The sequence below is a fragment of the Dendrobium catenatum genome, unplaced genomic scaffold (assembly GCF_001605985.2).
Source record: "Dendrobium catenatum unplaced genomic scaffold, ASM160598v2 fragScaff_scaffold_334, whole genome shotgun sequence".
In the NCBI taxonomy this organism is placed as follows: domain Eukaryota; kingdom Viridiplantae; phylum Streptophyta; class Magnoliopsida; order Asparagales; family Orchidaceae; genus Dendrobium; species Dendrobium catenatum.
The window spans coordinates 1,980,719-1,994,667 of record NW_021318796.1 but is presented as its reverse complement, the minus strand read 5'-3'; positions in this window follow the sequence as shown (position 1 = coordinate 1,994,667).

Here is a 13,949-nt window from a genome sequence, read left to right as displayed (position 1 = left end):
CGGCTCTGTAGTTTAAAAGTGAAGCTCAAACTCAAGCTCGTTCCAGTGTAAACACAGCTTCGAGCCGCTCGCCAGTTTCATGGGTGGGAATTTTTAAAATTTAAGGCAGGATTTTTTAAACTTAGGGGAAATTTTTTAAAATCTTAAGCGAGATTTTTTTAAGAACTTAGTCAAAATTTATAAAAAAAAAAAGATAAAATGTTTAACATTTAAGTGAAATTTGGATGATTTTTATTAATTTTTTTATATGAATTTAATAAATAAAATAAAATTATTTAAAAAATATTAATATTTATTCAAGCCGAATGGCAAGCTCACGAGCCGAGCCGGCTCAAACTCGAGCTCGTTTACTAAACGAGCTTGAGCTCGATATGCTTGACTCACGAGCCCCTAAAAAAATTGAGCTCGAGCCGGCTCGGCTCACTTACACCCTTAATCGAGAGTGACACGATTTTAGATAAAATGGAGGTTGATTGATGTGCAAAATGAGCAGGTTCCTTTACTGCCTGGGGGTCTGGAATTTTAAATAGGTCTGGCATCCGGACATAGCTCTACGTTCGAACGCCAGTATGATGGTGCCACGTAACAGCCCGAGAACCTGCCCCAAACCCATTGTATTTTAGAGATTTACCACATGTTTTAACTATTTCGGGTCGGTCCGACGACTATGTATGAATTGGGCGCGAAAATTTAAAACACCCTCCTTCTTTAAAGATTTAATAACTTTTGGCGGATTATTCTAGAGACGTTATACATGATTTAGGGTTTAAAGAGCGTAGAGAAAGATTTCGTGAAGGGTTCAAGGATATCGAAGAGACAAAAATGGAATTCTCTTTGGAAGACCTGAAAGAGTTCGAGGAGATTAAAGAGACGTATAATGTTGATGAAGATTTTTCTCATTTATTACAAGTAATTTTTTATCTATATAGAGGTTTTAGAATATAAATTTTAAATTCTAAAAATGTATGCACCTCTTATTTGCTACTTCATCTACTTATATTGTAACGGTCTCGGTTACTGATTACCAATATATCTCGGTATCAACCAATAACACATTTATTCACGAGTTTAACATTTATTGTACATCAAAATCGAGCAATATTACGATTCTATAGTATTGTGTACCGAGCATATTCACGAGTACTGATCTTTGCTCCGATATTAGCAGAGTTTCTTGAAACCCTGATTATTGATATACTTCGGTACCGACCAATACCAGGATAGCGTCGAGTTCATTGTATCGAGTCAGCTTAGTACCGAGAATAACTTTCGAGTCATCTCAGTACTGATCGGTACTGATAGTTATCGCTTGATATAAACTCATTATACATTGGTACCGAGCAATACTAGGATCATAGTACCGAGTACCGATCATTATAGCGAGACTGGCAGAGTGTCTCGGTATTAATTCTCGATAAAGTTTATCGATATTGAGACTCGGTATTGATACTAAGTACATAATCTCAGTATAAACTCAATATTTCTTTATACATGTAATTTTTTTTACTGCCAAGTCTATATAAGAATGTGAAATATGTTTGCACATGATATTTATAACTCTGAGAATGAAAGCATATGATAAGTATTGTCATTATGTGCATTCTCGTAATTTTAGTGTTCGGAAAGAGCATCATTCATTCTAGCCTAATTCAAGGAAAATAAAATCAAAGGACTTTGTATGTTCGAAAGCAGGATTCAAGAAGGGAATTAACTTAAATGTAAAGTCAAAATTTTGAAAATCAAACACAAGAACTGGGTGTCCAGCTATGGTTAGATTTGCAATTAGTGAAGATGGAATTTGGATGGTAAAAAAATTGATAGAAAGTCACAATTACGAATTGGTTAGATCGGATAATCAATATTTGCTCAAATCATCTAGGCACATTAGTGATGAGAATGCATCTGTTCTGAAATTAATGTCAGAAGTTGGGATAAGAACAATTAATATATTTACATATCTATCTTATGAAGTGGGAGGTGTAGAAAATTTGAGATTCACAAAGATGGATGCATACAACTACATTCAAAAAGAGATAATAGCTAAGATTGAGAATGGGAACACCAATTCATTAATTCAATTATTTAAAGAACAAGTAGCTACTGACAACATATTTGCATGGGATGTCCAAACTGATGAAGAGGACATGTTGTTGAATTTTTTTTGGGTTGATAGATTGGGGAGAATTGACTATGACTGCTTGGGGATGTGATTATTTTTTATACAAGCTACCTTATTAATAAATATAATATAGCCTATGAACCTATTATTGGAGTGAATAATCATTGCCAAAACATTCTATTATGAGTGACATTTTTATCTGATGAGACAATTGAGTCATTTATCTAGCTGTTTAGAATATTTTTAAGAATTATAGATAATAAACATCCCATAACTATATTTACTGATCAGGACCAAGAAATGGCTAATGTAATAAAGATTGCATTACATAATACATGCCATAGGTTATGTCAATGGCATATATATAAGAAGGCTCTTTTCAAAGTATGGTGCTTTAATAGTAACAACAAAGTGAAATACCTATTTTATAATTATTTCAACAATTCAGAGGATGAGTTTAAGAGAATATGTAATGAATGATCACAGAAGGAAACCTGCAGAGCTCTCAATGGTTGAAAGATCTGTATAAAATTAGGCAAAAGTTGTCAATAGCATTTAACAAAAATTATTTTAACCTTGATATTTTATCTACACAATGTAATGAATCCATCAATCATGTATGTCATGGCATTTCCAAGCCAACCAGTTATATTATTGATTGTTTCCTAGGGTTGGAAAAGGTGATAAAGACTTGATGTTGGAATGAATAAGATGAAGATTTTAGATCCAGTCAAACAGAGATACAACTTATAATTAAAAGTAGCTCAATATTAAAATAAGCTGTCTATTTTTATTCGAGAAAGTTGTACACATTTTTTGAAGAGGAGTTTTTACATGGTGTAGGTGGACTGTGCGTCGATCATTCTTCGTAGGACTCATCCACGTTTACTTCAAGAACATAGAATAAAATTTGACTGTTTAATTTAATTCTTCTCACGAAATTATATAATGTAGCTGTGATAAGTTCAAGATGATGGGTTTATTATTTTCTCATTGCATGAGAGTTTTGAGGCAGTTAGATATAATTAATATCCCTGAAAATTATTTTTTGTTAAGATGGTCAGCCAGAGCTCGAAAAGACCTATATACTGCAAGGAAGATCACATGTATAAGAAAGAATGCGTGCCAATCATAGGAGGGATCCAATAACATGATATTTAGAAATTATATTTACTAATTTGCATATCAAATAAGCACACAAGGATAGGGTAATGAGGAAGCAGAATAATGTTTGTTTGATGTAATGAGTGTCATGGCTGAAAATATTCAATTCATCACGAAAGAAAAAAAATAAAAAGAATAATACTAAACGTGAAGCTGGGGGAGTCCATAAAAATATTAAAGATCCTAAGAAGTGCTGGCCTAAGAGGATATCTAATGCTAGATTAAAGGATCATTGGGAAAAGAAGAAGAATAAAAATTTGAAACCCACAAAGAAGAATCCTCTAACAACCATATAGTTTACACCTAGAGATATAAGGAGTCAGTCGTCATTTATGTAACTGCTCAGTACTTTTTATTAACTCAGTATTACTCGGTATTGAGTAACTTCTCCTAAGTAACCTCTCGATACTTTTTTTTTACTCGGTATAGGTAGGCTATCCTCGAATTTGAGTATATGCTCATATTTTACCGCACAATTTTTTTTTTTTTAGTCGTTAAATTTATAACTATTGAAACCATTATATGTTTATAAAATTGAAAAAAAAAAATCTAAATATGCATTACACTATATATTTAAATGTTTATTCCCTAGTAGCACATAGAAGGGCATATGCAGATTCAGCCCTGAATATAGGCATACTAGCATGCCAGTCTTTATGATCATCCTATTGAATAAGTTCTAGTTTGATCATAATTTTCATATATTTACTAACATACATCCCACAATCGACGTTGTTATCTTTTGTTGGCAAGTTTGAAATTATTTGGATCGACCGCCTTCATATGTCATCGTCAAAAGAATTTAGTGTTTCCTTGTATAAATGAGATATCTAAAAATATAATTATACTTATTATTTAATATCATCACTCCTAATATAAATGAGAAATCTGCGTGGCACTTATAAATTTAGGTAGTATAGACTTATGAGTAGCTTTGGATAATGAATAAAAAAATTCCCATATTTTCTTCCTTAAATTGCCAACTACGAGTGTCCAATGACTATCGTGTATTATGGGAAGAAGGATTAGATTTACATTCATAATAGCAACTTTTCTGATGATATGGGAGATGAATGGAGTTGTGTCCACCTATTGGAGGTGATGGTAATAACCCTAGAATAAATAGAAGTGGTGTTAAGTTGAAATATGGTAAAAATAACAAATAGAAAATAAGAATGGAAACTGACCCAATGGAAACTAGAAATAAAGAGAAAAGGTTTATTGCGGCACAAGCATAGTTCATTCTTCCTGGCTAATAAAATACCAAATGCATCAACATGATTATTATCAAGGTATTCTAATAGTAAAAGCTCATTGATTTTGCTTCTATATATATTTACATTCCAAGATAAGAAACTAACATCGCCCATGGATAATTCAAATTATGTTCATTAGAATAGAAGAATACACATAAAGGCCTTGTATATACTGCCTCATAAACCTACAAGCACCGATGAACGTAATATACCAAATAGTATTGAGTATATTTCTTATACTCGGCACAACTCGGTATAAGATGTTATTGTTTGGTATTACTCCGTATAAGCTGTTACTACTCGGTACATACCATATCATAATAATCACAAACATATCATTACTGTGTTATACTGAGTATTTTTTACACTGGGTACACCTCGATATAGATATTCTCTACAAGGTACAATATGTTTCTGCTCCGTAGTGTTCGGTACAATACTTATTTATGAATTACAATGCTCAGTATTGCACGGTACTCACTTGTCATTGAGCTATTTCAGACAACTGTCAATAAAAATTCACTTTTCTTTATTTATTAATAGTCGAACAGGGTACTCTAATATTTCTGGAGTTTATCGTCATTATATTGTTTTTTATTCATCAATCATATGAATATGATCATAATTAGGAGTAGGCACTATTATTTTAGATGCAGTTGCCTTTATCTTAATTATTTTAGCAATAGCAGTAGCCTGAATAACATCATCAGGAGCAGTAAGAGCAGGAGTGAGATTCTTAGTACAAGCAGGCTCAATCCTCTTTTTCTTTGTTTTAAATTTTTCTTTCTTATTCTTCATATCACCAATAGTGAATCGAGTGGCCACGAGTTTTCTCTTCTTTCCATTCATGAGGTGAACCGTCTAGTAATGCCAACATGAGCGGATGAAGCAAATCCCTCTTCCTCAGAAAGGCTACCAGCCTTTTCTCCTAAGCCAACCTCTTCTTGGGCCTCCACTTTCTTTGCCTGTGTTAATTCCACATCATTTGAGGCAGTTGATTGGGCTGATGGGATAACAAACTTGTCCTGACCCTCCACTACTCTTTCCTATGTGACTTCCACAGTAATTGGGGCAACTGTTGGGGCTGATGGGGTCAAAATATTATTGTCATAAATGGTTCTTAAAGAAGATTTTTCAGAACTTTCACTTCGATAACATTTAAATAAAGCAGGGAAGTGATCACCCAAAAACTTATGTATACCTGCATATTTCAATTTACTATCTTCTTTTAAGTCGAACACTGATTGTTTTAGATCCGCCACACGCCTCTCTAATAAACCATTTAAGGATTCAATCGCAGCAAGCTTCTTAATAAGTAAGTTATTATGTACAATCAGACTATTGATTACTTGGTTTAGGCTATGCTAGTTAGAATCTTCTGTGGCAGGAGGAATTGAAATAGGAGCACTGGAGGATTATTTCTGGGAGCGGGTGCTATGGCTTAGAGGTGGGCTTGTAATTTGAGTTGGGCTTGGAATCCTGGTTGGATTGGCTGGAGTGGGGGGCCTATAGGAGATTTCAGGGCTGGTCTGGCTGGGTAGTGCAATTTGAAGTTGCTGCTCTGGTGGATATGTCGAAGAACTATCTAATAATGTCCTCTCATCTTCTATAATTCCTTCTAAATAATAAAAAATCTGCATAATATTTCTTGTTAGGCATACAAAATATAAAATTTAATTAGAAATTTATATGAATGCATCTAGGATCACAACCTATGCATTATCAAGTTTAGCATATAAATTATTAACGACTTTCTCACTATACATAAAATTGTTGTCCCAACGAATAAAACGGGGTTGGCATAGGTCATCCACTACTTTATGGATTCTTGTATGCTCCATAAATTAAATATGTAAATATTTAGTAAGAAAAAGTTTGTTTAATCATTAAGAAAAAAGACTTTAACAATATAAACCACATGAGTTATGTACTCACAATTACAATGATTACAAATCCATTGATGTAACCCAGTGAATACCCTTTAGAATGTTTCTTTAAAATGGCATTGAATTACATTACGAGGAAATTCCTAATGAATTTAGGCCAGTTATATGTTAAGAAGTTATCTACATATAGGATTGCAATAGGCACATGAAAGTTGGCCATGTGAAAGAAAATGTTCGATAATAAATATATTATGAATTCTTTTACTAAATCATCAATTGAAGTTGACACGTCCAGTTTTTCAATCACATGCCTGATGTCATTTGCTATTTTTCCTATTATTCTACTACTTCTAGGCTCAAATTTAGCACCTCTGTTTGGCAAGCCAAGCATCAGAGCAACTTCATCAAACGTAAACTGTAACATTTGTCTATTTATAACAAAACACTCCTGCACATCCCACTTCATCAATAACATATACACAAGGGGAACATTCTGAGGTAATGGAGGCAATAATAGGAATTGATTTATATGGAGCTAGCCAAGTCTATGCACATATTGCTCTCCGAATTTAATAACCAAATGATTACAAAGTTCTCTAAAAGTTGAATTTCTGCATCTGAAATATATCTTTAGAGAATATCCCTGCATACTACATAATAAATAAACAATATTTAAAGCCTCTATTTAAGTTTATACTGAGTGTTACCTTTCAGTACCGAGTAGTACCGAGCATTCAAACCAATTATTATCGACCATCATAAAAAAGTTGTATTTCAATATAAAATATTTAATTTATATTATTACAATAATAAACAATATTTCAAACCTTTATTTATATTTATACCTAGCGATATCTATCAATACACTATCATAATGCTACAAGAAATAAATATTGTGTTGACTCGAGTAAATCCAGAGGTCAGTTTCAATTTAGTACTTCTTTTATTTATAATATATCCTTTGCCATTTCCTTTTATTGATGCATTACATTTCCTTTATTTTAGTATATTGGATACTTATAAATTTAAGTTCATGTGTTAACTTCTGTAAAACTCTTATCTCCAATCTGGCATATGATATTCTTAAACTTACCTGACCTTATTAAACTAACTAATAAGTTTAATGAACGGATGTCTTTGTGTGAAGTTCAATCATAGAATTAGGAAAATGAATCATTCCATATGCTTTAAATGATGATCATTGTGATAAGCAAATTCGAATATCTAGTTTTGAAATGATTTCAGATTTTCTGCAAATGTTTATTGAAATAAACTACATACTACATAGTTACTAAAACATTCAAATACTAAAAATAAACTCATTCACCAAGTTTCTATCATTTCATCAAAATAAATATTTATACTATAGTGCACGACTACTAGCAAGAGCTATAGAACTGAAAATTTAACTACCTATCTCTATACAAAAAATTGAAATAATAAATTATCTATAGCCTCATATCTGATCATGAATTGCTAGTCGACAATCTCTTTCTCATTCCTAGATCCTGAAAACTATAAATAAAACCATAGTGAGTTACAATAACTCAACAATCCACACAAGGCAATCTAAAATTTCAAATATTCTTTTATTAAATATTTTGTTAAATATTTAAAAGTAGTTAAATTCAATCTATAAATCAGTAAAAAGTACATAACAATTATTCTTTGATTTAAATAAAAATATTGAACAAATAAATAAATTGAAATTCATATCATATAGAAGTTATAAAATATTTCCTAAATCTAGAGAGAACCTCAAGGATTCTGGCCCCTTTTGACTCCTTTTTTTTGTTTGTGCTTATATCACCAGAACATATCTCATATCCCTATCTCGGACAGAATCTCAAAGAATTCTGGTCCCTCATTGCTCCAAACAATCCTCTAACATAGACAAATCTTAGCAGGATCTAGCCCCTTAAGGCTCTAAAGAGATATAATTTAATTATATATGTACACATATCATCATATTATAACAATTAAATAGTAATTGAGTATGTATAAAATTTGCACAATCTTCAATAACTGTAGGCAACATAAAATCCTACTAAAAAATGCTCATTTTCAAAAAAATTACTAAATTGTCATGGATTATGTAAAATAATGTTTTAAGACTTTTATTGTACTACTACACTATTTTTTAACATCCAGATAATTTTTTATTTAGTAAAAACCTATAAATTTCAAAATTTCCTTTGTAAATTTTATAGAAAATATTCAAAATGGGTATAATCGTAATATTTATAACATATAAAATGTTACGCAGTGAAAGTTTTACTAATAAAAAGTTATACATATTTTTTGCTAATGTAAACAAAATTTTATTCAAAAAATTCACCAAAAAATGCATATTTTTGAAAATTGAGATATGCATAATATGATTTACCTTGAGACGAGCAAGTTTTCAATTGGGTCGACTAACAAAATGACTCGAAGTCATCTAAAACTGGGATTTCCCCTTCTATCTCTTCTCTTTCTTTTAATTTTTTCCCAAAAGTCTCTGTTAGGTGAAAATGAAGTATTAAGGGGAAAATGGCATTTAATAATGACATGATGGCTTTAGATAATTTTTATGATTAAATAACATATAAATTAATTTTTATTAGAAAATTAATCAAATTTTTGTATGGATTCAAAAAATTAAAGAAAAATATTCATAAATTAGCTCATTTTATTTAAAAAATTCTGATAAAATTGGTTTGAAAAATGGATACCTAACAGTCCTAAAAACCTCATTTATACCAATAAGTGTTGATTTCTTAAGAAATTTCAATAGTGCCCAAAAATTATGAAACAAATAGGGTAATTAAAGTACTACACCATAAATGTTCTAGCTAAAATGATTTGTGATTTGAACTTATAATGACTCTTGAAATAGTTATTAACTGTTGTAGGTCTAAAAAAAACTTTTTTTTCTAAGGGGTTTACAGTCATAACCACTTATAATCATGATTTGATCAGAGTACTACTTGTCATCTCATGAAATGTTAGAAAAAAATTGGGAAAAGCATTATAATTATAGTTTTTAATCAAAGACTTTAGTAATTGATTTTGATCAAGCTGTAACTCGATGTTAATAATGCTGAACCTAACATAATTAAGTGCAAACAATTCTGATGCTTAAATTACATCTGATGTGTTGCCTCTCTAAATAAGAATTTTATCTTATCAAAATGTGGTTGCAACTCGTGAAATCATGAATATTTAATGGTGATAATTTCTAGTTCATTGAAGACTTCAAACTTTTTAATGTTGGACTTTTTAAAGCCTTAGTATCCAGTGTATATACTTTCTGCTTACCCTCTTTGACCTTCACATTATTTCCATAACACATATCAAATTCTTAACTTGAAGCTAACCTAGAATTTATCACATGTGTTTAAGTTTTAGCTTGAATTGGATTCTTATTGGTGAGATTTTCTCTACTAGCATAAACTAACACTTTTTTCTCATGCATTTTTATTAAGAATATTGGGAATGATTCTTTGGTTTTACTTGAAGAATATTAAGGATGCCTAGATTATGTTTTAGATTTAATAGTCTATTATGCACTCTAGATATCATAAAATACCTCTAAAGTTTTTATAGTTGTTATATTCATGTATAACTTCTTCCTATTGCTTATGGTCACTAATATATTATATACCTTTTCATGCTATATTAGGCGGCTCAATTGCATATGGGATGTCTTATTATACCTTAATAAAAAAGAGCATCAGTTAATGTCTCACTCATTCTTATAAGGTACAACAATGGTCATTGCACATTGAAATAAGTTGGGTTATATCATAGTTTGAACTTCATTCATCATGATCATCATAAATGTCATTATAATGATAAATAATCATCTTTATGATTCTCTCACTTCATTTCATTTATTTTGTGTTCTACATGGCCTATTAACTTTATTTTGTGAAATCTTTTGCACAATTCTAGCTATATTATCTTTAACTTACCCATTTCTTCTTAATCCTTCTACACAATTTATTGACATGTTTTGTTTCTCTACTTGCTATCATGCATTGTACATGACCAACCCTCTAAATTTTATTTGCACTACTTCATCTTTAATAAATGCTACTATTGCCTATTCCCTTATATTATAATTTCTCGAACAATCATTTTATCCCAAGTTTATCTTAACAATGATACTTTTACATTATATTACTCTATTTTTTAGAAATTGGAAAGCGTTACTTATCATCCTTTTGATGTGAGGTGTTGTGAAAGCTCCAAACCCCTTAATTTCCTTAGTTGAAAGTGGAGTATTGAGGCACTCTTATTCTCAAAATTGCCAAATTTCAATCACTAGATTCCAACAAGACATTAATAAGAATATTTTTTCTTAACTAATATATTGACGTCTACAACATATTCAAAATCAAATGTATGTCAAAAATAAGAACTTAATAAAAGAACATGAGATTTGAGAAATAATGTTTGCCTCCCCCACTGAATATGATTCCCACATAGAGGGGATCATTATATACTATGCAGATGCATAAGTTGAGACATTTATACTAGTAGTGTGACAAACTAAGGAGTCATAATCAGAGTTATTTGTTGAGTTGCAAGTGATGTTGATGATGAATTTTCTAAGTGACAATGAAACCATTTTAGGTGACGAGTTTGCATAGTGAGGCATAAGAGTCATAACCAATTTAGAAATGGATGTTTTTGGAATATGTAAGGGTATAAGTAGCTTAAGTATCAAAGTTACATGAAGAGACAAGCTTGTTATTTGCTTTTTGTAAATAGTATGCAATCTTTTGGAGAAAGGAGCTTATTTTATCTCTTCCTACTTTGAAGGGTTGAAGATTTAGATATTTAGACTTGTAAAGGTGTAGATAATAATGCCAACTGAGGAGGGAGCATCAAAATGGAATTGAGGTGAAACAATGATGCCAACAAAGGAGCGTTCAATTAAAGGTGTTTAAAGTGACACTGACAATGATGTCAATTGAGCATGCATCAAAGCAACATTAAGAGGTGTGAATTATGAATCCATATTTTAAATATCCTTTAAAGGTTGTTGATAACGTTAGTTGAAGATATGAAATCATTCTTAACTTAAAGTTGTATGTTAATGTTGTATAAGCATTATTGTCTTCAAAATACTTGTCCTTAACATATGCATATTGTCCTCATCATACAATCAACAATCTTGATACATATGCAAATAAGGGGTTGAAGCCTGTTGAGGAGGAGAAGGCTGATCTTCTTGAATCTCGACAAGGGGTGCTTGGCAGTCGCACATAGATAGATTCCCATGTCTAGTTTGGTTGACAGTTGCACAGCCATCTGACATACGACTCTAAACTTTTATGTGCCAAAAATGGCCTTTGCCTGTTGATAGAATTGGGCTAATGGTAGTCTCAAACTTGATTTTGTCTCTTGCATGCAATCAACAAAATAAGAGGTCAATAAGCCAAACTATGGATATTATTTTTATGAAGACCCTATGGCACTCAATTCATTTATTAGGATAAATAAGAGTTGAAACTGGTTCAAGTTTTCTTTTTGGTATTAAAAGTGAAGGATCATATGAGAGATTTTTTCCTTCTATGGGTAAATTGAGTTAAAAATGTTCTTTAATTACCCTTGAAAGTGGGTATTTGTAGAGATGAGGGTGGAGGGTGGTTAATATGTACAAAGATGGATGGTGGATGGTGAAGATACATCTTTTCCTAGATTTGTGCAATAATACTCCTGGGTGAATGTATTTTATTCCTTTAGCTAATTAAAATTTTGATAAGTGTGGCACCTTGTCTCCAATGTCTATGATAAACCATATCGCCTCTAGTTGTGATAGATATAGCTCTTAGGCTTAAGATATGTTGCTGGAGATTGAAATCAAGTAGTAGAGTTGTGAGATTGATGTTGAGCATGATGCAAGTTGGACCACTAAAGTCTTTCATGTAGTTTTAAGTGATCGAATGCTCAAGAATAGGGATCCAATGATCAAGTATTGAAAGCATCATTGCTTTGCCCTTAATTGAATGAAAATTATCATTATTTGTGACCAAATTATTTGGAACTTCATAATTTTGTAGGTATCCATCAATTATGAAGAAAGTTTATTCATCATTATTACTAATTACAAAATTTAACATATTATTATTAAGAAAAAGAGTCTAGCTTTAAGAATTACTCCGATCAATAGCTGGACCTAAATGTTAATCTTTTCCTTGATTTAAAGTGACACATTGTTTAGACATCTCATGTGCTTCATTATCATATTTTCATGCTTGTTTTATTTTTGGTTAATTTTGCATTATTTAGAGAGCACATGCATAAATTATATGCTGATATACACAAATGACCTTGCATAATGATAATTATAAATCTTCTATAGATATTTCATAAACTTTACAAGTTGTTTCATGAATTTAGTGTGTATTGATATTACTTTTGCACAATACATATAAAATATTATGTGCGCTAGCCTATGTAACTCTCAAATTAGAATACTTGGGTCTAATGCATATATTATTGTTTTACCATCTAATGTGAATATATGTTCAACTTTATGTGTCAAAGAAAAATTGAGGCACTGTAGAGGCTCTTATTATTATTATTTTTTTACACTAGAGGCTCTTATGTTTCCTAAAAGTATACTCTAATGGAGTTACTACATTGGCAAATGTTGTATTATTTTTGTGCCTCCACCAATTGTAAGATCATGAAATAGTTGAACAAATAATACATATGGTAGTAAATTTCATATTTATTTTTATTAGTATTCTATTTGATTTTTTTTCTTAAATTTCTAACATTTAGCTAATTGTGGATTGTAGATTAGAATTAGGCATCCTTTTTTAAGCTTATTAATAAACTCTTAAACTTAAGTTTATAATTAAATGAAAGTTACGAGTTTTCCATACAAAGTTATGTTGTTTTGCTTGATTCCTATTAATTTTTTATTCTAGTTAAATGTCATACTCTCTTTTCATTCTTTCTAATTTGCTTTTATGCTTTCTCCCTGCCAGTTCTTTCCCTCTATCGTCTACAATAAACTTAAGCATGCCTCCTCTTCTTGTCATCCACATTCTTTTCCTTCTCTTACTCATACTACCTCATATTTGTTAGGATAACTGACTTCATAACATCTAACCCAACAAGATAGCACTTTCTTTTTATACCCAGCATACATACTCTCTCTGTAATTAATATACCTCATACTCAAACGTGACATCATCTCTCGAACCCATTAGCATCTCTATATCTCTTTAGAAAAATAAGGAGAGGCATTTTTCTTCTACTGAGGTGTAAAAGCCCAAAAATATATATATTTTAATTTTCATAAATAAAAATTATAATTCAACAATCAAATATAAGAAATTGAAATAAAAACTAAAATTCAAAGAACATAACTTGACACAGAAATATGTTCGAGATAATTTACAAGTAAAAATATATAAGAATAGAGGTTGCCAAGAATCCTAGGAAATACTTGACTTCACACAAATAGTGAAATAAGGATTAAAAGAAACTTTTATAAGTAATAACTTCTACACAAACCAT